Source organism: Carcharodon carcharias, chromosome 8 (genome assembly GCF_017639515.1).
Source record: "Carcharodon carcharias isolate sCarCar2 chromosome 8, sCarCar2.pri, whole genome shotgun sequence".
In the NCBI taxonomy this organism is placed as follows: Eukaryota; Metazoa; Chordata; class Chondrichthyes; order Lamniformes; family Lamnidae; genus Carcharodon; species Carcharodon carcharias.
The window spans coordinates 175,192,934-175,218,115 of record NC_054474.1 but is presented as its reverse complement, the minus strand read 5'-3'; positions in this window follow the sequence as shown (position 1 = coordinate 175,218,115).

The following is a 25,182-nucleotide window of genomic DNA, read 5'->3' as shown; positions in this document are numbered from 1 at the left end:
GAGAAACTTGAATGAAATGACACAATAGACAATTTGCCTATGACTATTTGGATGGAAGTGACTAAGAATATTGTGGGTGTGTTAGTAACAACTGATAGCATTTGGCAAGAATGGGATTTGCCAGGGAGTTTGTGTTTCTTCATTTACAGAGCACCTTTGGTTTGCTATTTTAACATTATACTAATTATTCCTTCTGGAACAGTGCATCCCTCATTCTAATGACCCTTTGTTTGAAGGCTATGATGTTTTTTAACCAGTCTATTTCCAGCTTTAGGTTTTTGTCCCCTTGTTCTGTATTTCCTTAATAAATGTTGTTCCTTTTTTATCTGGTCAATTCCCTTCTTTATTTTAAATGCATTTTAAATTTGCCAACATGCCTATTTAACAAACAAAAGATAAACAGTAACTTGGCAGTACAGAACTTGAACATTGCTGAAAAGAGAGACATGCTGCCAAGGCTTTTCATCTTGCACACATCAGGACAAATGCTAGAATGTTAAATTTCAAGCAATCACAACAATTTATACTAGGATAGAAAAGGGCGCTGATTGGCTAGCAAGTCAACTCTGATTTGCTAAGGCATTGCCATAGAAATAGCAATGGGGAACTATATTCTTCCCAAGCTCCCGGGTAATAAAAAAAAAACACAAGGTTTGATCATATTCCTTTTGTTTGCAGAGAATGGGTCTCTATGTATGAATGTATGTCACTTCTAGCAAGTGTAAATGAGCCATGTTACAAGTTCGACTGATTATCTTAAATTGGTTGTCAGTGTAGCTATTAGCAAACTCAGGATTGTTCAGTACATGCTGCTGCCCAATCATGGAATCACATCTAACAATAGACACAGTTTTGAGTTTGGCAAGTGTGGGCTGCCTGAGTGAAGTCTAGATTCTATCTATTACGAACAATCGAAGGAACAAGCTGTTTGATTCAATCATCCAATCACTGGGACACACAGCCTACATGTATGTCATCATACCGGCACTTAAATTCATACACAATGCTGCTCAATTGTATGGTAGGCAAGATGTCTTTTTAGACTGACAGCAGCATCGTGTTAGTGGAAAATACCACTTGTGCATAGTAGCAGTGTGAAATGGCTTGCTTAACCTGTTGTTCAAATTTTTGAGATACTTTGCCTTTCCAGGATAATTTGAGGTAGACCAGACACATCTCAGGTCCAAAAGTGGCAGTCTTTGGCCCATTTGCAAGTTTGTGCAATACACAGTGAATAATGATCTGGTCAGGATAGCCATTGTCCCACAGAATAGCTTTGATGCGCTCTATTTCTGCATCAAGCTTGCAAGATGAGAAAATGGCCAGGGCACTAGGTACAAGATTTAAACAATAGGTTAAGCAAGCCACTTCTCACTGCTGCTATGCAATAGCTACACAAGTGGCATTTTCCACTAACAGGATGCTGCCATGAGTCCAAAAAGATGTTCTGTGCACCACACAGTTGAGCAATGTCATCTATGAATTTCAGTGCTAGCGCAATGCCAGGTATGGTTACACTACATGTCCCAACAGTAGGCTGATCAAATCAAGCAGCTTGTTCTTTTGGTTGTTCATAATAGGCAGAGTGCAGACCGTATGTAACCAGCCCACGCTTGTAAAACCCAAACCAAAATGCCTACTTTTAGATGTGATTCTGTGATTGGGCAGCTCTTGTTAAACAATCCTGAGTGCGCTAAAAGCTACACTAACAACAATTTAAGATGATCAATCGTGCTTGTGATGTGATTAACTTACACTTGCTAAAACCGACATACATCGGTACACAAGGACCTATTCATTGCAAACAAAAGGAGTATGTTCAAGCCTTGTACCTTTTTTGAATTACCCAGGGGAATTGGGAGCCTAGGGTTCCCCATTGCTTTCTCCATGACAATGCCTCAGCCAATCAGAGTCAATTTGCCAACCATTAAGCACCCATTTCTCCTGTCATAAAATGATGGTGATCATTTGAAATTTGTCTCTCTTGCATTTGTCCTGATGAGTGCAAATTGAAAAGCTTTGGCAACAAGTCTTTTTTTTTCAGCAATAAAGTGGTTAGAATTTTTTTCTAAGTAACAAGCCTTATTCAGTTTCTGTATATATTTCATTATAACATGTTACTTAAACAAGCTGCAACACTTGAATAATGTAGTGTGTCAACACACAGATTCATAACCTTGGAACATAGCCCAAGTCAATGGGAGGAAAACCTCAATTCTCTGTCAACTAAGAGCATCTTACGCAAAACAATTTGATAGTCTCAATCCAAATCCTACAGAAGAAAGCTTAAACATACATCTCCATAATAAGACACAGGTTGCCACTAACTCTCGCTTAGAAAGTGAGAAGGACAGTTGATGAAAAGATATCAAGTGTGAGCATTGCTACAATAAAAGTCATTGTTGTAGGGTTGGAATGTACCTAAATGGCGAGTGTTTGATGCTGATACTGAATGGGCAAAGTGGCCACCTAATAATTTGATGAGCGTAAAAAGTTTCCTGTTCTGAGCTAGATACCTACCTAGACCTGAAATGTCAACTGACCTACATCTGTCTCTCCACGGGTACTGCCTGACTTGCTGAGCATTCTGTTTTTGTTTACAACATTTCATTCTCTGTGTCGTAGTAGAGGAATCAGTTGTACTCAGAGATTGGAGATGCACATTCCTGTGTATGTAATAGTTAGTCAATTTTTCCTTCGGATTTTGCCAAGGAGTGAAAAATTCACAAAGGCAGCCAACTGACTGTGGTAACAAAGTTCATCCTTAATCCTTACAGACTTTGAAACAGCAGAGATAGGGGAAAGAAACTGTTTGTCTGGAGTAATCAAGTGCTTCCATGAATTAATGGAAAAAGTGGGCAGCGATTATGTCAATGCTTTCATGTAACCATGGATATCAGTTAATTCATAAAAGAAATAATCAGAAAGATTCTGCCAATAAAAACCAGAAAGTGAAAAAAAATAGCATTGTACCACTAAAAATAATCTGGAAGAATTTTGTTTGAATCCATTTAAGTTTGTCATCACAGAGTTGAAGGGAAAGGAGTGGGGGGGAGTCAGTGGGAGAATTGTCACTGGCCTATTCTCAGGCACTTTTTAGTTGCTCTTTGCTGAAGGACCCAGAGCAGGTCATCATCTTTGGCACAGTTAGCATGTGAGCCAGGCTTACCAGGAAAAAGGAGGGATGAGAATAGCCTTAAATAAAAGTACACATTGAAAGTAAAAACATAACCACCTCCATTCAAATGTGGCGAATATTATCAGCAATGTCCTTAACTTAGTAAAATCTGCATTGTGTCGATTCCATTGCCATTACAGTAAAAAAAGTTTGTTTTACCGTAACATAAAACAGGCCTTCCTTGAAAACAAGTGTTTAAAAATAATAAAACCGAATCGTCCTGTTGATGTACAGTGCACCTGTGAAGAATGGTATTCATTAATCAGTTGTCAGTACTTACTCAGTGCATTCATTATCCCCAGCATTGCTGACTCCTCAATCAAGCACACTCTTTATAAGAGAACATCAGAAGGGTAAGGGAACAAGACTGGTCTACAGAGAACTGGCACTCAGGGGACCGAAAGTGTCAGGCCCTGTAACATACAGGCTGTGCATCTGCCAGCCATGTGTATTTTCCAGAATTTGCCTAAAAAGCAACAGTAAAGCAGGAAGTGGGAATAACTGGAGTTTCCGATTACGAAGCAGTTCACCTCGGAAAAACAATCTCAGTGAAGTTCCTTGCAGGGAAATATCCACTCAAAAAGCCAGTGGCTTTTGACAGTTCAGAACGTTCGAAGATTTGTCTTTGAGAGTTTGATTACTTTGTGAATTCTGAGGCTACTAGCAACATTTACCTGTTATCAATAGACCACCAGCAATAATGTGTGATTTAGTAATGCTAAGCAGGAGTTTCACAGTGGTACAATGGGTAAGGGAAGTAGGATGCTTTGCTGTGCAGTAACAATATCAGTATTTTTTTGTCAATTCTCAACGTGGAGAGTTTCCAGTCTCAGTCAGAACTATCTGGTGTGGTGCTGATTGGAGGTGCACCATATCCTTTAAGGAGGAAAAGGAAAATTGATCAAGTTGGATTGTACAATTAATGTACAACCTCTACCACTGGCCCTGGTGAAGCTGAAGGATTGTTAATGCTTTACTTTTCAGAGATAGGATATGGGTCAGCCTTGTATAGAAGTAGCAGTACATGAAGAACAGAGAGGACGCACTGAGTTCAGAATACTCCCTTTAAAAGGGATGCCAGCCCTTCAGGATTGGCCTGGAGTCCCCAAGAATTGAAGATCAATCTCCAGGTCACAACTCTGTGCAACCCTGGAGAAAAATCATAGAGTCATTAAAAAATATTGGTTTTTTTCTGTAATTTCCTTTGAACGTTTCTTTTATCTTATAAAACATTGAAAATGGGGAAAAATGCTGTTTGGCTGACAGTCAAGCATCATCCAATTGGGTAATGAATCTTTTTGGAACATAGAAATATAAGACAAAGGAGCAGCAATAGGCCATTCGGCCCATGGAGCCTACTCTATCATTCAATACGATCATGGCTGATCATCCACTTCAATGCCTTTTCCCCACACTATCCCCATATCCCTTTATGTCATTCATATTTAGAAATCTGTCAATTTCTGTTTTAAACATTCTTAATGACTGAGCTTCCACAGCCCTCAGGGGTAGAGACTTCCAAAGGCTCACAACCCTCTGAGTAAAAAAAATTCCCCTCATCTCCACCCTTAATGGCTTCCCTGTGATTTTGGAATTGTTCTAGACACTCCAACCAGGGGAAACATCTTGAACCTGAATCAACCCTGTCTATCCCTTTAAGTATCTTGTAGTTTTCAATGAGGTCACCCCTCATCCTTTGAAAGTCTAGAGAATACAGGACCAATTTTCCCAATTTCCCTTCATAAGACTGTCCCACCATCCCAAGAACAAGCCTGGTGACCCTCTATTGCACTTCCTCTATGGCATTAATATCCTTCCTGAGGTAAGGGGATGAAAACGGCACACAGTAATCCAAGTGTGGTCTAACCAAGGTTCTATACAATTGAAGCAACACTTCACTACTCCTGTACTCAAACCCTCTTGTGATAAAGGCTCAATGAAGTTCTTTACAGGAAAACACCCACTAAAAAAAAGGTCAGTGGCTTTTGGCAATTAAAGGATTTGTCTTTGAGAATTTGATTTCTTTGCGAATTCTAAAGCTACCAAAAACATTTACCTGTCATCAATAGACTATTAGCAATAATGTGTGATTCAGTATTGCTAAGCAGGAGTTGCTTTCCAATTAGCAGTATGTCACATGATGGATGTATAGGCCAATGAATGGCTGCAGCGTGGGGACAGGTCATGTGATGAACCCTCGAGGAATACATTTAATCACAGTTGACAACCTTACCCTTTCACCTCGTGGACCTGAGATTAATTTTGGCTCAGGCTGATGCAATGAAGATCTCCTTTCTCTGTTATTTGGAAGTGTCTAAATCACATGGACTGAGGTGGCCTGTGATTAGCTTGCTAGCCCAAGGAGGCCTGCAAAACTAGACACTGCAAATCCGACTGTACCACTAAATTGACAGCTGGTGGAAGAATTCAAAGTGACGTGCTGTTCTAGTAGAGGGTATGCTCCTGAGCTTGAGGGGTAAGGCAGGTTGTAGGGGTAGAGGGAAGATGCTTTACTGAACAACGTACCAGCCTAAACTGATGATGCTTTACAGCAAAATGGAAAAGTGTTATATTCCTTCAGGGCTAACATGCATCATCTTGTTGAATACAAGGTTCAGCCAAAATATAATTAATCATATTTAGTAGTAATTGGGAAAAATTGCGGATCAATTTAGTTGATCAGATTGAATGGAGACCTGAGGGTTTGGGGTTTTGTAAAAAGAAACACGGTAAGTGGGAGTTCCTTATTCCAGGTGATAGGATGAATTGTTGAAGACAGGAAGGTGCTTCTCTTGGAGAGAGGCCAAATCAACCTGGACCACTCCTGTATACTTCCTAGTAACCAACTCAGAAACTTGGGTGCCTATTAGTTGTTACCCGCTTGATGTGCATGATAGGATATAAATTGAAAGAATAACAAAAAGGCGGGTGGAGGGATAATATCAATGTTTTTTTTAGAATTGTGGTAATATAGAGCAGCTGCCATATTAGTTCAACATGTTCTATGTTCCCATTTAAGTTATGGTACTTATACAGACTGATCCACTGAACCTCCTGTCACTGTTTCTAAAGCACAATCATGAAGTAAATCACATAACAGAAACATTCTCATGAGTTCCTAGTTCATTGTGTTATAAGCAATGAAAAAGTAAAATTTTTTTAAAAAAACTAACAAACTGTAATGCAGAATAAACCAATAAATCTCAGTCTTGGTGTGAAATATTGTTGCAATGCTCAGACAGTGAATAATGATCGGCTGTGAGATGCTGGTATGCTAGTCGCACACACTGAATACAGCTGTACCATTGACTACAGCACTGAAACATTTTGGTGTCAACACATTTGCTTTCCTGTTCACATCAACTGAAAATGTTCTTGGAAGAAATGACCTACAATATGATTATCATGTGGTTCTAAGAATATTAATTGCAAAAATGCAGTTATCTCTGGATAAAACATGTGCTCATTTCCCATTCATTTCCCTTACACTCAGATCCTGATCCAGATTTAACTTTTAAACATGCAATCCTATTCCACAAAGAACATGATCCCAATTACTCACACGCATTATCATGCCAGCACATGTTACAGCATGTGCTATATTCATATAATGAAGTGCTTTAATTTAGATAGAGCTAGAAGCCTGAGTAATTGCATAAATTGAGATATAAATTTTAAACATTTTTTAAGAAGCAAACTAGAGAAATCTTGATCCAAGTGTAATAAAATATATTACAACTAACCATTTGTTTATTGGGGGTCAGAGAACAAAACCAATTCTCCAACCAAAGATGGATTGCTAAATCAGTAATATCTTAATGTATTAAATCAAAGTCTTATCATTTAGTCAAATGGTTTGGATCACGCTGTAAACTAAAATAGTGAACTTCAAGGATTGATAGATCCTTGCAATTGCAATTACATTTGTGTTAAAATTCATTGTTGGATCAGGTCTTCCACGCAGCAGAATAGATGAGAATGGGATATTGTATATTGAGTAATGGCTGATTTGAAGACCAACCCAATTAGATACATTGACATGAATGGAAAGAGCACAGCTCAAGCAGTTCACAGTCACCTCAGCTGTTGAGACTGTGTTCAGACTAGTAATATGAAAGAAGCTGGATGTTATTGTATAAAATATCAGCAATTTGTTTTGTATCTGAGCATAAAATCTCAGTGAAGCTTTCAGTCTGTCTCTGGGGCCAGTAATGGTCACACTGACATCTGGTGGTAGGAATGGCAATGGGGGAAACCTTGATACAAGTGCAACAGGAATAGAAAGTGAGAATGAGAGAGGCATGATTTAGATCCCTATATAAAAAACACATGCATTGATGTAGCGCTTTTCACAATCTTAGCATATCTCAAAGAGCTTACAGCCAATTAAGTACTTTTGAAGTGTAATCACTGTTGTAAAGAAGAGAAATACAGCAACCACTTTGTTCATAGCCTCACAAAAAACAATATTATAATAACTAGATAATCTGTTTTAGTGATGATGAAGAGTTATATGGACTCGAAACGTCAGCTGTATTCCTCTCTGTGGATGCTGTCAGACCTGCAGAGCTTTTCCAGCTATTTTTATTTTTGAATCTGTTTTTGTGCTGTTGATTGAGCGATAAATATTGGTCAGGTCACCAGGTAGAACTCCCCTGCTTTTCTTCAAACTAGTGCAGTGAGATCTTTTACACTGACCTGAAGGGGAAGATGGGGCTTTGTTTTAACATCTCATCCAAAAGGCATCACCTCTGACTTTGCAGCACTCTCTCAGCAATGCTGAGATTGTTAGCCTAGAGTTTGTGCTGGAGTGGGACTTGACTGCACAACATTCTGACTCTGAGGCAGAATACTACCATTGAGTCACCTTATTGTCATCTGTGGACTAAATCAAGGTCTTACCGTTCAGCCAAGTGGTTTGGATCATGCCGTAAACTAAAGTAGCAAACTTCAGGGTTGATAAATGTCAGCCGAACACCGCAAATGCATTTCTGTGTTAAAATTCAAAGTGGCAGTGATGCACAGGCTGTACTGTGAGCACATTCTAAACACCATGGGGATTGTCTGGCAGAGTCAAGACACAGTAGATGCTATTTCTGAGGTGTGCAACATTGAGATGTAATTTATCCATTTTGATTTTAGTGTTTAAATAAATTATTTCTGAAGTAAAATATGTTGCGGCCAATTGATGATATTACTGTGACACCAATCAAGTCATCATGGATTTTTCTGTCTACATTTATATATTTAGAAATGTATGTGTCTTGCTATTCATGGTTCCAGGATGGCACTAAAATTAGTGACAGCCATTTGCCATTATTTATAGTATGTCCTCTATTTAAGAGTATAATGGCTTTTTCAGACTTTCCCTGCTATTAGGTGGCAACACAATGCATAGCAGAGACACGGTGAGGGGTGGATGGTGTAACACCAGAGGGCACGTCATATCACACTCTAGCGTTACCACACAACTTCCCCCTTTAAATCAAAATAATACTATTTGTATCTCTACAATGCCTTATTACATTGAATGATCTCAAACTACAATGATTCATTGTTGAAGTGCAGTGGCTGCTGTTATATATGACTTGTTCTGTTGTTTGCAGGCCACAGTGAACTCACCATGCACTGTCCTGTGAAGGTTTACTGTGGTTGTTATGCTTTTATCAGGTATGCAATTGTTGAAGTGGGAAAGGGAGATTTAATTTCTGATGTGTTCCTATGGAGTTGTATCATGCACTGAAGAGATCTGATTGTTGTTGTCATGTAGCTGAAGCATTTAAATACAATATTGTGCATAGAAGTTATTGATAATGGTGATCATTTGGAGGGGGAGTGGCATAGATTTTTTTGAAAAAAATAAATAGATTCCCATTTCAGGTAAACACAAGTCTGATCCAAATAGTGGATTCCAATACGTCAGATATCTACCCATTTATGCAGATTATGTACCATTTATGAACAGTCCAAAAACATCTCACTGATCCAAGTATAACGTTGTGCCCTAGTCATTTGTGCATTTATTAAAAAGTAATGAACTGTGTCAACCTGTTGACTAATTTCATTTTAAATATGTTTGATATCTAAGCTTTTGAATATTTAATCCTCGAGGCATTTCCTGAAGCATATTTTGAGCCTTTTCACATGGGGCAAGCTCAGAGTTTTATTACTATTGTGCTATGACCACTGTTGTTTTTTAGCTTCAGAGGCTGTCTAAAGGCATGCATAGCATGCACTTGAATGTTGCAACACACTCTTATTGAGATGTAGGAATACCATCTTCATTATTAGTGACAGGTAATGATAGTGTTGAAACAATCAAGATTTCTCAGTACAACCAATTGCAGCTCCTCAAAGGCAGTTCCAGTGTTGTTATCCACCACAGTGCAACCTCTACCTATAGTCATACCTGTAAAGCAAATTACCTGTGATTAAAGCCAAAGAATTTGTCCCCAGTAAAATGGACATCTGCGTGCTCTATACTTCATTGACAAGCTTTTTCAGATGAGGGGTAGTGGAAGTGTAGAACTCGCTCCCTCAAAAATGTTGAGGCAGGTCAACCAAAGGTATTAAAATTTATGTTACCAAGGCGAGTAGATGGAGTTAAGATACAGATCAGCCATGATCTAACTGAATGGTGGAATAGGCTTGAGGAGCTGAATGGTCTACTCCGACTCCTCTACTCCTATGTATGCACTGCATAAATTTAATGGGTAAGATTGTGGCTGACAACTTTCACTGACATTGATTTTTAAAATGACAATCTTAAAATAACAGTTTTGATTTGTTATTGTATTTAGCCTTTCCTTTTACCGCCAATTTCATTTGCTTAACATAATTTGATTTTCCATTGACGGCCCCATTTCATTTAGCCTCTCTAGGTCATTGCATCTCATTTGTTTAGAGATTTGACAACCTCTCTCTTGATTTGTTAACACAGAATTACTGGACCCTCAGTCCAGCCATTTGATTTATTCAATTTTGTTTTGCAAATATACAAGGTAAGGAGGTCTTATGACATATGTTTGTTGCTCTTAGTTTGGAGGATGTGTAGGTGGAATGCACAGCACTTCATAAAATGGTTTCAAAAGAAAGATGTTGTAGCTAAGAGGTCCAAGACAGTTATCCATTGGAAAATACATACATGTACTGAACCGCCAGAACTGGAGCACAAAATTAGCAACTACAAAATTACAGAACAGTTAAAAGCAGGAGGGCACATATCCAATTATCATGAAGTTTGAGGAGGTGTATTTGTTGCTTGAAGTAAAAAAAAATGAATAAACAAGCTTATGAGAAAACTGCAGCATAAAAATAATGATATAAATTAATCGCTGGGGATATGATTCGACTTGGTCAGCTCCAAGAACATTCTACTGTCTGGAACAGTAACACAAGAAAATAGTTTTCTATTCACTCAGCAACTAGGAAACACAGATTCTGTAATTTCCAATGCTTAACTGGATTTTTTTAAGAAACATTTTAAGCTTGTATTTAGTATGGGTGGAGAAGGTACAGATTTAGCAGCGGATGTTTGGAGTGAATAGAAGGAGAAATTGCTATCCATGCTTGTTGGTTATGACACAGACGATGTTTTTAATATGCATGAAACTGGTATGTTCTTTTATGCACTTGCAGACAAAAGGATGCTATGCAAAGGATAACGTTGCAAATGTGGCAGAAAAAAATAAAGATTACGTAATGGTTTCAGTTCTGAAAGGGAGAAGACAATAGATGTTGCCTTTGAAAAATTCAAGAATCCTTTCCAAAAGCTTTCGACATAATCATCCCAAGGAATTCAACCACATAACAATTCAATAGAAATGATGTCCGAGTTGGTACTGTTGATAAAGTTGATCCGCAGACATTTCTTGGGCGGAAACTTTAAGTTTATTTGCAATATACTCAGCAGCTACTACATGAGTGCTTTCAACTCCAACTCTAACTCTATACTACTAACAATTGAGGTAGCCCGTGCTACTCTCCCATTGGTTACTATAGATCATGTGATCTTCCTTAACAAGCATTATTCTTAAAGGTGCATTACATACTAAATAAAACCATAATTACTACAAATGGCAATTGGGTGCTTTTTGAAATTCTACATTCATGACATCTCCTGTACTCATTTTATCTATATAATTGTTAACTTTTTAACAAAAATATATTGGATTTGTCAAGCATAACTTGCCTTTAACAACTCTGTGCTGGCCATCCCTTTATTAAACAATGCATTTCTAGATGCTTAGAATTTTTAATCCGAATTATGGATTCTCAGAATTTACACATGACCGATGTAGACTAATTAGTTTCCAGTTACTAGATTTATCCTTCTTGAAAAGGGGTGCTAAAGTAACTATTTTCCACCCCATGACCACATTTACATACTTAACAGAGCTTCAAAAGTAGTGACCAGAGCTTTTTCGATCTCCACACTGTTTCCTTTCAACAGCCCTAGCGTGCAGGCCATCAGGGCCCAGTGACTTATTCACCTTGACTTCTATTGATTTTTCAGAACCAATTATTTTTCTACGGTTGGCTCCAGCAATATTTTACACCAGCATATAACAACAGTCAACTGTGAAGAAGTAGAATTGAACCACAACGGCTAATCATTTCTTTCTTTCTAAAATACATAATGGCTAACGTGTACGATTGGACTGGGGGTAACAATAATGTTGCTACATACAGATGCAAAGAAAGGGCCAAATAGGAGGAGAAAACAGCTTCACCTGAGCAAATTCTAGATGAGCCTACGCACAGGCCAATGGTCAATGGATGATCTCGGTGCTGGTCTTTGAGTCTCTTCAGGTAAACAAAAGAGTACTATAATACTACAGGCAACCCCTGGTCAGAAAGCTGTACAAGCTATAATACTATAATACTACAGGCAACCCCTGGTCAGAAAGCTGTACGAGCTATAATACTATAATACTACAGGAAACTCCTGGTCAGAAAGCTGTACAAGCTATAATATTATAATACTACAGGAAACTCCTGGTCAGAAAGCTCTACAAGCTATAATACTATAATACTACAGGCAATCCCTGGTCAGAAAGCTGTACAAGCTATAATACTATAAAACTATAATACTACAGGCAACCCCTGGTCAGAAAGCTGTACAAGCTATAATACTATAAAACTATAATACTACAGGCAACCCCTGGTCAGAAAGCTGTACAAGCTATAATACTATAAAACTATAATACTACAGGCAACTGCTGATCAGAAAGCTGTACAAGCTATAATACTATAATAATACAGGCAACCCCTGGTCAGAAAGCTGTACGACCTATAATACTATAATACTACAGGAAACTCCTGGTCAGAAAGCTGTACAAGCTATAATACTATAACACTACAGGCAACCCCTGGTTAGAAAGCTGTACGAGCTATAATACTATAATATTACAGGAAACTCCTGGTCAGAAAGCTGTACGAGCTATAATACTATAATACTACAGGCAGCCCCTGGTCAGAAAGCTGTACAAGCTATAATACTATAATACTACAGGCAACTGCTGATCAGAAAGCTATACAAGCTATAATACTATAATACTACAGGCAACTGCTGATCAGAAAGCTGTACAAGCTATAATACTATAATACTACAGGAAACTCCTGGCCAGAAAGCTGTACAAGCTATAATACTATAATACTACAGGAAACTCCTGGCCAGAAAGCTGTACAAGCTATAATACTATAATACTACAGGCAGCCCCTGGTCAGAAAGCTGTACAAGCTATAATACTATAATACTACAGGCACCCCCTGGTCAGAAAGCTGTACAAGCTATAATACTATAATACTACAGGCAGCCCCTGGTCAGAAAGCTGTACAAGCTATAATACTATAATACTACAGGCAGCCCCTGGTCAGAAAGCTGTACAAGCTATAATACTATAATACTACAGGCAGACCCTGGTCAGAAAGCTGTGCAAGCTATAATACTATAATACTACAGGCAACTCCTGGTCAGAAAGCTGTACAAGCTATAATACTATAATACTACAGGCAGCCCCTGGTCAGAAAGCTGTACAAGCTATAATACTATAAAACTATAATACTACAGGCAACTCCTGGTCAGAAAGCTGTACAAGTTATAATACTATAAAACTATAATACTACAGGCAATCCCTGGTCAGAAAGCTGTACAAGCTCTTAATGGGTTGAATAACCTTAAACTTTGCATTGTATATTTCATTTGGCCAACAATTAATTCAGCATTTAGTTTGAAATTAAATGGCTGCAAAATTGGAGGTGCTGATGTTTTAGTTGTATTATTCTAGTCCTAAAACCTGTAGGTGTTATTACAGCTGCAGTGACCCTTCTTTGAATGTGCTGACCAGCTTTTGTATGTAATCATGTGCAGATTATTCGGTGGGCCTTCTCATTGCCGAGAACTGGGCTTGGACCTTCATTTTACAGAATGAGGTGGCTTCTGTACGGTCTGGCATACACTTGTATAAACAGTATGGTCAGTTACAGTTATATTAGCAAATGAGTTTATCATTTAGGCTTGCAATTATTCATATATTTTGGTTTCTGATTTCTTAATACTTAACTAATTAACCTATCAATTTATTCTCACCAGGCAGTGGCTATGGGATGCAGTTCAATTAAAGCTTTAAAATGGGAATTATTCTTTCATTTTGATAATTAGTGTTTGGACATGTAAAGATACCGTCCACTATTGCAAAGAGTAACTTCCATTTTTTTTCATTAATTATTACCAATACAATTCCCAGTTTTATTAAGGAGTCTTGGTGCTGTCTGTTACTTCCTGTCGTTCCAATTCATACTTTACAGGACCATGGGCATTGCAACATTTAGGGGTCATTGTGTTAGAGCAAGGCCCTGAAATTGAAATCTCCTGTACATTAAGGTATAGCAGAAAATGCTGTAAATGCGCACAACCGCATTCATGTTTGAAGGAGGAAGGCTGGTTAATGTTGGCTGTCTTACTTTTCAAAAGAGTTAAACCAGGTAAGCTAAAACTTACCTTTCTCTTTCAGATGCTGACAGACCTGCTGTTACTTTCTAGAGCTTTGTATTCAAATTGCAGCCGTCATCAAAAATCAGAGGAATGAGAGGATTGGGATTCGAGAGAAACACCTCCAATGCAGTTAAACATGTGCAACAAATGAAGTTAAGGAACATATTGATGTGGGTAAAGACAGACTCAGTGGGACAGGAAGGGACAGAGAGGTTAATAATAGTAACATTGGAAAGTAAGGTCCATGCAAGCAATGGTAGTAAAAAAAAAAATTGAATTGATTTTATCTGAATGCATAGAGCATTCACGATAAGGTTGATGAACTAGTGGCACAAATAGAAATAAATATTTTAGATCTAATTGTCATCACTGAGACATGAGGCGGATGTTTCCGTGCGTGTTTGCAGTGGGCGTGTTTGTTGGTGTGAGTGGACAATATGGCGAGAAGGTCAAAAATCAGTTTCACAACGTTGTGAAACCAGTTTGCAATCGTCCGCTCTGCCCATCAATGGCGGGCTGTGTTTCCTGTTGTCAGACACCTGGAACTTCACTGTAATACATCAACATCTCATTATAAGCCCAGCTCTCTGGAATTACCCCCTCACGCTGGACCATCTGAGCACATAAGCAACGTGCGCCTGGTGAGCTGCACTTCACTCGGGACTTTGAGGGTTGTTTGCCTACCTTGCTTCAGGCAGCACTCTCAGTCATCAGCGCCAGGCTTCACAGACAGCACCACGTCACTTTTAGGGGGGTTCACGGGCAGGTGTCTGCCTGCCAGACCAGCTGTAAGGCAGGGGGTGGCTTTGTACAGCTGCAGTGTTAGGGATTGCTTGGGGAAGGGGGGAGAAGTGGCCTCAGACAAGGGAAGAGGCTGCAGGGCGAGGGGCTGTACTGGGGAAGGGGGGGTATCTCAGGGTGTGTGTGGGGCACATGTTGATCTGTGCAAGTGGCCTCAAGATGGTGAGGGCTGAGGAGGCAGCCTCCAGAGGAGATGAGGCCAGATGGAGATGTGAGGGTGTGTGTGTGGGAGAGAGTGAGTGGTGATGCCCCTTGAGCTGGCAGTGAGTGAGATGCCAATGAATGTGTGTTGGTCTAATGAGTATATGAATTTAGAGTGATGAGATGGTTGCCTTACCCTGGTGGTATGGGTGAGACCATTCATCCTCTTTCTGCACTGGATGGCCGACCTCTTCTGTGCAGCATTGGCACTGACCACCTCTGCCACCGCCCTCCCAAGCCGGAGTGGTGAGATTGCTGGACTTCCTGTGGCCACAGCAGGGGTAGAGGACATCAGAGTGGGCCTCCACGGCATCCAAAAGGCATTCCAGGGACGCATCGCTGAATTAGGGGGCCATGTGTTCTGTGCAGCAGTCCAGGGTCGGAAACACTGAGAGAGGTACATGTGGCTACATTTTGGATATGGCACCCGACATGAGGAAGCAGGGAGGTGACAGTGTGGGGGGTGTGGGGGGGGGGGGGGCAAATCGGAGCCTCCCTACCATCGGAAGTGCGTGTTTCCCGGGAACGCATGATTAATGAGGCGGGTTTGGGACGATATGGTGTGAAAAGCCGCCATTGCGGCCGGCGGGTAAAATGTACACCGCACGGTGCAAATCTGGGACAACTCCACCCTAAGTCCGGGAACTGGAGGCCCAGGTCAGTTCAGGGGGTCCCTGGGTGGGAGGGTAGGGAAGGCCTTGTTGGGGGTGGGGGGGGTGGTCATGAGGTGGGGGCGATCAGGGTCTTGGGGGAAAGGCTGGAGGGGAGGGAGGTCCAGAGGCCACCCGGATATTAAGTGGGGAAAGTGGGGGGGGAACGTCCAACTACAGAAGGGGGCTTCTGTTGGAGCTGCTACTTCCTACTTCCCGTCTGTGATGTAACTTTGATGTATTTTGTGCTCCTCCTGCGGAGGTTCAATGTTCCCATCAGCCTAAAGATTGAGACTGGGTGGAAACGCCCTTGAGTGGCCACTAATTGGAGGGTCTTCCCAGGCCTACCCCAGTGTCCAATCACCCTGGAGGGAATCCCATCCCTTCCATTTCATGCTCCCCCCACCTAAAAACTGGCCAGTGGGGGAGTGTAAAATTCAGGCTCTAGTATTATGTATTCGGACAGGGTTAATTAATGATGTCACAGTGAAAGGTACACCGGGAAATTAGCAATGATAATCCACATTAAGTTTGATAACAACATACTTGAATCACAAGCAAGAATCTTAGGGGAGAATTTTCTCCCTGTCGGGCAGGAGTGGGCATGGAGCCCATCATTGCCTGTGATCAGCTCTGTGCCACCATTCTGTATGTGGGTGGGCCAATTAAGGCCCACCCAGCGTGAAATGCGGCTCCCGAGGACAACGGGAGGCGGCGGGAGTGTAATGACTGCCAAGCCCAATGGTGGACCTGTTCAAATAGCGCACAGGCAGTCTTGCAAAGGCTGTTCATTATAGCCAACAGAAGGGCTCCCCAGGGTGCTGCTGGTGAGCAGGCCAGGCAGGAGGGTAGGGCAATGGCACACTGTGCCCCTCGCTTTTCTGACGAGTGCCTAGCTGCCCTCCTGGAGGAGGTGGCAGCACGGGAGGGAGGTGCTTATTCTTAGTGACAGGAGGACGACCCCGGTCTGACCAAACGTACCTGGGAGGAGGTGGCAGACATATAGTCATTCCCATGACATAGTGTGACACACGTGGGTCCAGTGCCGCAAGAGTTTCAACAACCTCTTGCGTTCAGGAACGGTGAGTACCATGTTGGCAGAGGTCACTTACCACAGCAGGTAGGCTTTCCCCCCAGCACCACCGCGACCCCACCACCCCCCAACTCTGAGTACAGTTACAGAATTGAATCATTCACAGCACGTGTCCCTTGCTGGCGTGGGCCAGCGATATTGCCCATGCCTAGTGTTCACCCTGAGAGGGTAGTGCTGAGATGGGTTCTGCGCCCACAGTATGTGTTGGACTGATACCCAGAGTACTGTTTTGGGGGCTTCCTCAAGTATCTGCACCTAGGCGCAGTGCTGGAACTGCAGAACATGTCAAAGTCAGGGTGCTAACAAGTTGGGAGGGGAGCTTCCATGTGGCAGGGCACCCATCCATCTGCTGCCCTTGGCGTTCCACGTGCTTGTGCGTACATGCTTTGCAAGGTTACACCGTGTGGCAGCAAATGTGATGGAGGCAGCATGTGGACAAGGGAGGTCAGCCCTGGCCTCTTGGTGTGAGTGTGCAGCAGCTCCGGGTTGATGATTCGCTGGAGCCCTGCAATGTCCCACTCAGGTTGGGGTGGCAGGGATGCGATGGGAATCCAGGTACAGGCTGGACTAATCAATGCAGGAGGTGCTGGAGCTTGAGACTTGCCATGTGCCCAGGTCCATTGGTGGTGGTGAGGCTGGGGTGCCAGGGGGAAGGTAAGATTGCCATGCACTGAGGTCACCATGTGTGTCCCAGCAACCATCCCACTGTTGAATGTTCAGTGATTGAAGCTTCCAACATGGGTTGACCATTGATTATGGAAGGATGAGAGTATACTGATCCGGGGGCTAGGCATGTACATTGACATTGTCTCCACTTGAACTAATCAAATGTCCTTGTTCCTCCTTCCAGCATCACCGGAGCAGGGCCGGGAGGAGGAGGCAGAGGGGCCATCTCTGACACCCGAGGGCCCCGAACAAATGGAATCACCAGCGTCACACCATCTCTGCCAGGCAGGCACCAGCGCAGATACTAGCATCTCGGTGGGAATTAGATCATCGGCTAGTGTCCCGGGGCACAGCGGTGAGGGCAATTCATCCTCGCTTGAGGTGCGGATGGAGACAGAGAGTGCCCATGGCACCGGCAGTTGGAGGACTGCTGGGGACCAGGCACATGCTCCACTGGTGGCTGCTGATGTACCTCTGGAGTCATCCGTGAGGCAGCAGATGCTGTTAGTCCAGCAGGGTACGCGGGATGATCTGGCAGAGATACATGAGGCAATGTATGGCATGGTGCCCGTACTGGAGGAGTCCACATGGAGCATCACCAATGCCGAGCGCCATGCGTCCTCCATGGAGAGAGTGGTGACTCCTGTGGAGCGGCTCCTCCAGGAGAACAATCAGGGCCTCCTGCAGTTGCGCTCAGACCTGCAAGCCCTCACAGCAGCATTCACCTCAGCTGGTCAGTGCCAGTGTGGGAAATGGATTGGGCACCAAGTATCCCAGCTCGGTGCTCATCCATCGATGGTGAGTAGGGAGGTCCGAAGCGACTTCACATCAGCGCAGCAGCTGCCTGCTGTCTCTGCGTGCTCCTGTCAGGGTGCTCCAGATGAGGGCGGCAGCTCCTCCGCCCCTCTGCCAGTGATCGTGGGGTCCGATGAGGCTGCGGCAGCTGGGGAGATGCCAGCCATGGAACTGGCGGCTCTCTCCCGGGCAGGGCCATCAAAGGCTCCACGGGCCAGAAGACGTCCACCAAAGTCATCGAGGCCAACAGGACAGCACAGTGAGCAGGCTGTCTCAGATGCCAGTGCCAGCGAAGGGGGAACATCTAGGCGTAGCACTCGGAAGCATAAACTTAAGGCAGCTCAGCCACACCACTGGCTTCTCACTGGTGGTTTTATGTTGCCCTGCTATAACTTGTTGACAAGTTGGTGTGATGCATAACACCTTTGCATTCATTTCATTTTCTGCTTCATTTTGTTAATCAGTAAATTTTGATTTGTGAGCATAGCTCAGGGTCATTCCTTACTTCTGCAGGTGGACGGGAACCTAGGATGTTTGTCATTGAGCTTTATTGACAAGACACATAGTTAAAGTTCCTAACCAGGCAGATGTTGCTCTCAGGTATCGAGTATGGAGCCTGCAGCCCAGGCTTGTGTCGGAGGTCCATCTGTGGTTGGCTGGCTGAAGGTTTGTTGGATTAAAGCCTCCTGGGTGTCCCTGCTTCCCTGGAGGTTTCCCAGGTCAGCGTCTACCCACTCAACATTCTCCTGACCGTGCTTGTCCTTGGACTCACTGCTGAACTCATCGTCTGCAGCCAGAGCATCTGCATCTACATCTTTTTCCTCCACTGCGTCCCCCCTTTCCAGCGCCAGATTGTGGAGAGTGCAGCATGTAACCACTATCAGCAACACACAATCTGGGGGGTACTGGAGTGCACCTCGAACGGTCCAGGCATCGGAAGTGCATCTTGAGAAGACCGATGGCTCTCTCCGCCACAGCCCTTGTGGAGCCCTGGTTCCTATTGTCCCGCTGCTCAGCTTCTGTTCTTGGATGTCGGCGAGGCATCATGAGCCACCTTCTGAGGGGAGAGCCCTTGTCACCCAGCAGCCATCCATCCAGCCGGGCTGGAGCACTGAAGAGCCCCGGCACCTGGGAGTGTATGAGGATGTAGGTGTCGTGGGAGCTGCCTGGGTACCTTGCACAGACTTGTAGAATCAGCATCCACACTATCTGCACGTTCATGGAGTGGAAGCCCTTCCTGTTGACGAAGGCACCGGGCTCACCTGCTGGTGCCTTGATGGCCACATGTGTACAGTCTATAGCACCCTGGACATGGGGGAAGCCAGCAATGGCCGTGAAGCCTCTGGGTTGCTGTGTCTGACTGGCCTGGTCCCAGAGGGAGTGGATGAAGATCAATGCCCGTCTGAACAGAGCGTCTGTAACCTGCTTGACACAAGTGTGGACAGCTGACTGGGAGGGTCCGCAAAGATCACCCACCGACCCCTGGAAAAGGCCGGAGACTAGAAGTTGAGGGCAGCCTTAACCTTCAACACCACTGGCATGGGGTGTCCACCCATACAGTTGGCGCAGATCTCAGGGTCTATCACCTGACAGATGGAGGTGACTGTCTCCCTTGAGAGACGGAGCCTCCTTCGGCACTGCACCTCAGACATGTTGAGGTAGCTGCCTCACTGCCTGTAAACCCTGGCAGCAGGAAAGTGGCGTCTTCTGCGGTTCCTTCTGCCTTGGGCTTCCTGTTGGCCCTGCTCCACTCCTCCCAAAGGTGGCTCCCCTGGAGGCTGAGTGTGGACTCCTGGCCTCCTCCCCCTTCTGGCCCTCCAGTGGAGCGCACAACTCCCATTCCCAGGCTGAGGGAAGGCTTCCTGAAACCAGCAAGACCCCAGAAATGATGTTTACTCCAGAGTCCTGACCTGGAGGCTGTGAAGAGTTTTGAAGCATTCCTGTTCACACAGGGAACTAGCAGTAACTTTAAGCATTAAATGTCTGACAAATAACACTCGTGACCCCACTCACTCCTCTTATCCCGCCCATGGATGAGGTTTCGATCATCACGCAGCTGCCCAATGAAATATTGCGACGACACACTTTGGGACGCTCGCCCGACATCAGCACGCATTATTTTTAGCGTCAGCGTGTGGGGCCCACATGCCAACGAGAAAATTCTAGTCTTAAACTTAAACAGAGCCCATTTCATAGGTATAAGGGCAAGAGCTGGCAAACGCTCATTGTGTAAATCAATTGAAAGGTGGGGTGGTAAATAAACATTCTTCAGTGACTCCTTTACAATGACATCATGCAGTAAAGCACTCAGTAAATCACCTCTCGTCATCGTTTATCCCTTACACGTCCAACCTCACAAGTTTTATTGAACCATTTCACCAACGCAAATTTGTTTTCAGTTTGAACAACATGCCCCAGGGATAGAAGCCAATTTGTGCTGCTCTCATTGTTGATGTAATTGGTACAATTGTACTTCAGGGTGGCAATCCAAGTCAGAGGTAAAATTCCTATATATCAGGTAGAAAACAACTGTCAGCTTCAAATTTGAGGCCCAACTGGATTACTTATGTCTTTCCTTATTTAACCCCTTCTCCTTTTCTAAATTTGATATCTGTTACTGACGTTGCTATCCACTGCAGCTCTTGCACATAACAGCGATAAATTGTTGAAAAGATTCAGGGCTTATTCAACTCAAGTTGTGATCGTGGGGTAAAGAACGCGAGGACATTATTGGAAAGCCTAAAATGAAACCAGTACTGTGTCTATTAAGTCTTTTTCTTCCCCAAGAAAGACAGAATAAACTTTTGTTTAGGAAAGTATTGGGTAAAGGCACAGTTGATCAAAAAAAAGGCCTCAGCACGATGGAGACTATGGGAATGTTATCCACATGCAGCTGAATGGGATAGATTGTAATTTTACATTGGTGTTTAATTATGTGTATAAGTTGTTGCCTGCGCAAAGGCCTTTAACAAACTATGTGATGGGCTAAGATGTGCAGCTGGATTTTTATATATTGTTCATTGCAGGTTTATGAATGAACAGTAGGTGGTCTTGTGGCGCAGTGGGTAATGACCCTGTCTCTGAGTCAGAAGGTCTGGGTTCAAGTTGCACTCCAGGACTTGATGCCCAAGGAATATGCATTCATACACAGCAGAGGGCCAACTTGTTAATCCTTCCAGCATATACGAATGGCAGGCAGTAAGAATGGGAGAGACTCCTGGTCAGCCATGTGATGGAAAGAAACTGGAGCCGCTACAATTGCTGTCCATAGCCCCAGCCTACAACATGCATGTATTCCTTCAATTGGGTGGACAGCTGGTGTGGGTCAGACTGGTGTCAACTCAACAGCACAGTGTTCAATCCCCATTCTGACCGGGGTGCCTTTGGGACCTGCCTCCTTGCCCTACCCATGGCAGAGGTTGTGGTGCTGTGGGCCAGACCTGCCTTCAGGCAGAGAACTCAAGAAGAATAAACAGTAGAACAAAAAAACTGGAATCATAGTAGTGGTGATTTTGCAATGGTGTATCCAGGGACCATAATCTCACAAGTTCACGGGCACCAATCTATGATTTGCAATTTATTACAGTAATTTCAATGGATAGAAAATCATAGCTATGTGATCATCACTCCCCAAAGCACCACTGCCTCCAATTTCCCCTCTAGGTCTGACTTAGACATTCCTTCATCATTACTGGGTCAGAATCCAAAAACCTCTGAGCCACAAAGACTACAGCAGTTCAAGAAAAAGCCACCACAACCATTGAATGGCAAGTAGGGATGGGCAATAAATGTGGCCTTGACACCAAAGCCCACATCCTGTGAACAAAAATAATTTAAAATTATAATATGTTAGTTCCCTTCAAATCACTCCTAGAGTAGGAATGGACATTAGCATGGAGCGGGGTCAGGAGGGAGTCGGTGATGGTGGGGTTCGAAATTGATTGGAGATCATTTACAGAAAACACTACTGACCATTTGCCAAAACTATCCAGCCAATGTGAAACAATAAGCAGGTCAAAAAAATCAACCGGATTGTGCCCTAAAAGCTTAACTTTCTTGTTGTCAAACAGGAGCCGTGACTCTAAGCTTGTACAAATCAGTAGAAAGGAAATAATCAGATTAATGTGTGCAATTCAGGATGTCACGTCTTCAAAGAATCATGCTCCATTAGAAGGTTCTGTGAAGAATGGTGAACATGAGCCTGTAATTGTGAAATTGCCTCCTGTAGTGTTTGTTTGTGACTATTCAGCAGATCGGAATGATCTGACCAGGCCTGTGGTTGCTGCTTCGATCTGTATTTCCATGTCTTAGTGAGGTTTTGCTTATTCTGAGAGACTTGAGATAGTTGGTATATATGTTTTCTTGAAACAATTTATTAAAAATTATTTACAAAGGCCTCATGGTGAATACATGGTTTTCAGGACACAGACTGCATCTTGCTCTCTTGGAGCCTTTGATCGTCTGACCCTGGTGTCATGCTTACATCATCATTAACATCATTATCTCATTAACATAACTATTAGCCTTTTACTCTAAAGTTGCAAAACCTGATCACTGGTCAAGCAGGAACACTTCAGTTATTGCTACCAGTTGTTAAAATCCCTGCTAAAAGCAAGATCACCATTATTATTTCACTTGATTTAAGGAGAAGGAACTGTGCAGAACATTTTCTCAGAGGTTGAAATGGCTGGGCTGAACCTACAATGTGCAGAAGGTACCTGGTCTGTGAAAGGGACCCTTTCCTTGGGTACCCCAAGTCTGCTTTACGCTTTCTTATGCAAAGGATCCCAGAGTGAAAAAAACAGTAAAAACTGGGAAATAAGAATACTGCTCCAAACTGGTCTTGCATATCTTAACATGGAGCACCAGTAAGAACTTGGGAATAAGAGCACTGGTCCCAATCGCTTTTTACCTTCTGGGATATGTTATTAAGAGCTGCCACCAGTACAAGCACATCGCTCCTCCAGGCCAAAGGACATATTGATTTGCAGAGTCTCCAGTTACCCATCTATGTGCCTGAGACCAGTCTGGATTACATGCCAAAAGACCAAAAGTTCTACATGCCACACAGACTGAAAGCCATGTCTGTTTGCAACTGAACCAAACCCCAGAGCTCAGTGTAATTCAGCTCTTATGTCAACTGCTGGAACTGCAAATTGGACTTAAATCTTGCAAGAAAAAGCTAATATCACAAAGCAAATCCTTTCCAGAGTTATAATTCTTGCATTGCCTGATTGAACTCAATCTGCGCATTAACTACGTCAGTGTGTATAATTCAGTGCATGCAAAGCATTGATTTTATTGGTGTCTAATCCTTACTTCCACATCCTGCTGATGTAACACAGTCTCTTTCCCTTCAGTAGGGGCAAGAAGATAGTGTCATGCTTCCTGCCCCTCTGGCCTTTGTTTCCTTCAGATTCTCAAAGATGTACCAACGTTTGCTTCCTCTCCTGGGAGTTCCACATCCTCAGACACTTTGACTAAGAGCTCGTTTGCGCATGAAGATGCTGTGGATTGTGTCATGATGGTGTGTGCTGCCCTTTGCTGCTTCTTCCTGAGGATGACTCAGGCTCAGTTGGTCCCCTTAAAAGCCCTGATTGACAAGGCTGGACTAGCTCTAGTGTTTCACTATCAGCCTTCACTTGTAGTTGGACATTTATAAGCAATATTGCAGTTGGGTTTCCCACCCTTTCCTGGTTTCAGCCTTGTGTTTCTTTCAAGATGTTTTGATTCACAGTTTTGAATCCTTTTCAGCTTTAAACAGAGTTACAGTAGGAGGTGATACTGCCTATTTCAGTAATCACCCATAACATAATAGAATTCCTGTATAATAAAGTGTTTATCTCAACAACATCTTTCACAGCATATGCTTTTAGTTACTGCTCCTACATAACATATACGTATATGAATGCAATGACAAACTAACAAATTTGAATGACAGCGTGGCCACCAAATAGACTGAACAGATCTTCACAGAAAGGTCTTTCTGGATGTTCTGAAATCTAAGCCTATTCAAAATTGTCTAAATACTGTGATTCTATCCTTTTAATATGGAATATTCAACACAAACTGTGGGCCGCCCATTACAATTTTCAGTTCTCATTGTCATTTTGATGTTTTTCCTAATCATCCGCTAAAATTAATTTTGCATAGTTTCAGTGCAGAATGAAATTATAGAACTACAATGAGTATCTGAATAATTTCAAATTTGCAGAATTTAATGAATTAAATAAAGTGGTGGAAGAACATTCCCTTTGGGAATTGCGACCAATCTTTAAAGTATTTTTCTTCTTTCCCCCTTATTGGTCTGAATTACTCCAGAGTGAGGTAGCAACTGGCCAGTGTTGGTCACCTTTCCATTGCAATGGAGCTGAGATCAGCAACTCAGCATACAGGGATCATACCTCAAACTCATATCCTATTAACTTGGGGCAGAGTACTATTGCTCTAATATTTAATATGCAATTGCAGAACCAAAAATATTGCTTCATTCCTCAAACGGTTAACATACCCTTGGAGATATACCTAAGTCTATTGCATAAACACTGTTCCATTCTGCCTTCCTTTGAAAAGGGTAACACCTAGTCTCAATGGGAAGAAAATGAAGGGGCAGCACAAAATTTATTGCAAAGGAAACACTTTCTCCTCTGAAGCCTGACAGTTTAAGTATTAACAATAGAGGATGCACAGCGTGAACTGTCTCAATGACAAAAAACTCCAAATCTTTTATTTTTATTGATCCTCTCTGTTTCCTTACGTTAACTCCCTTCCTGTAAGTTTTGAGATATTATTTCCCTCAAAG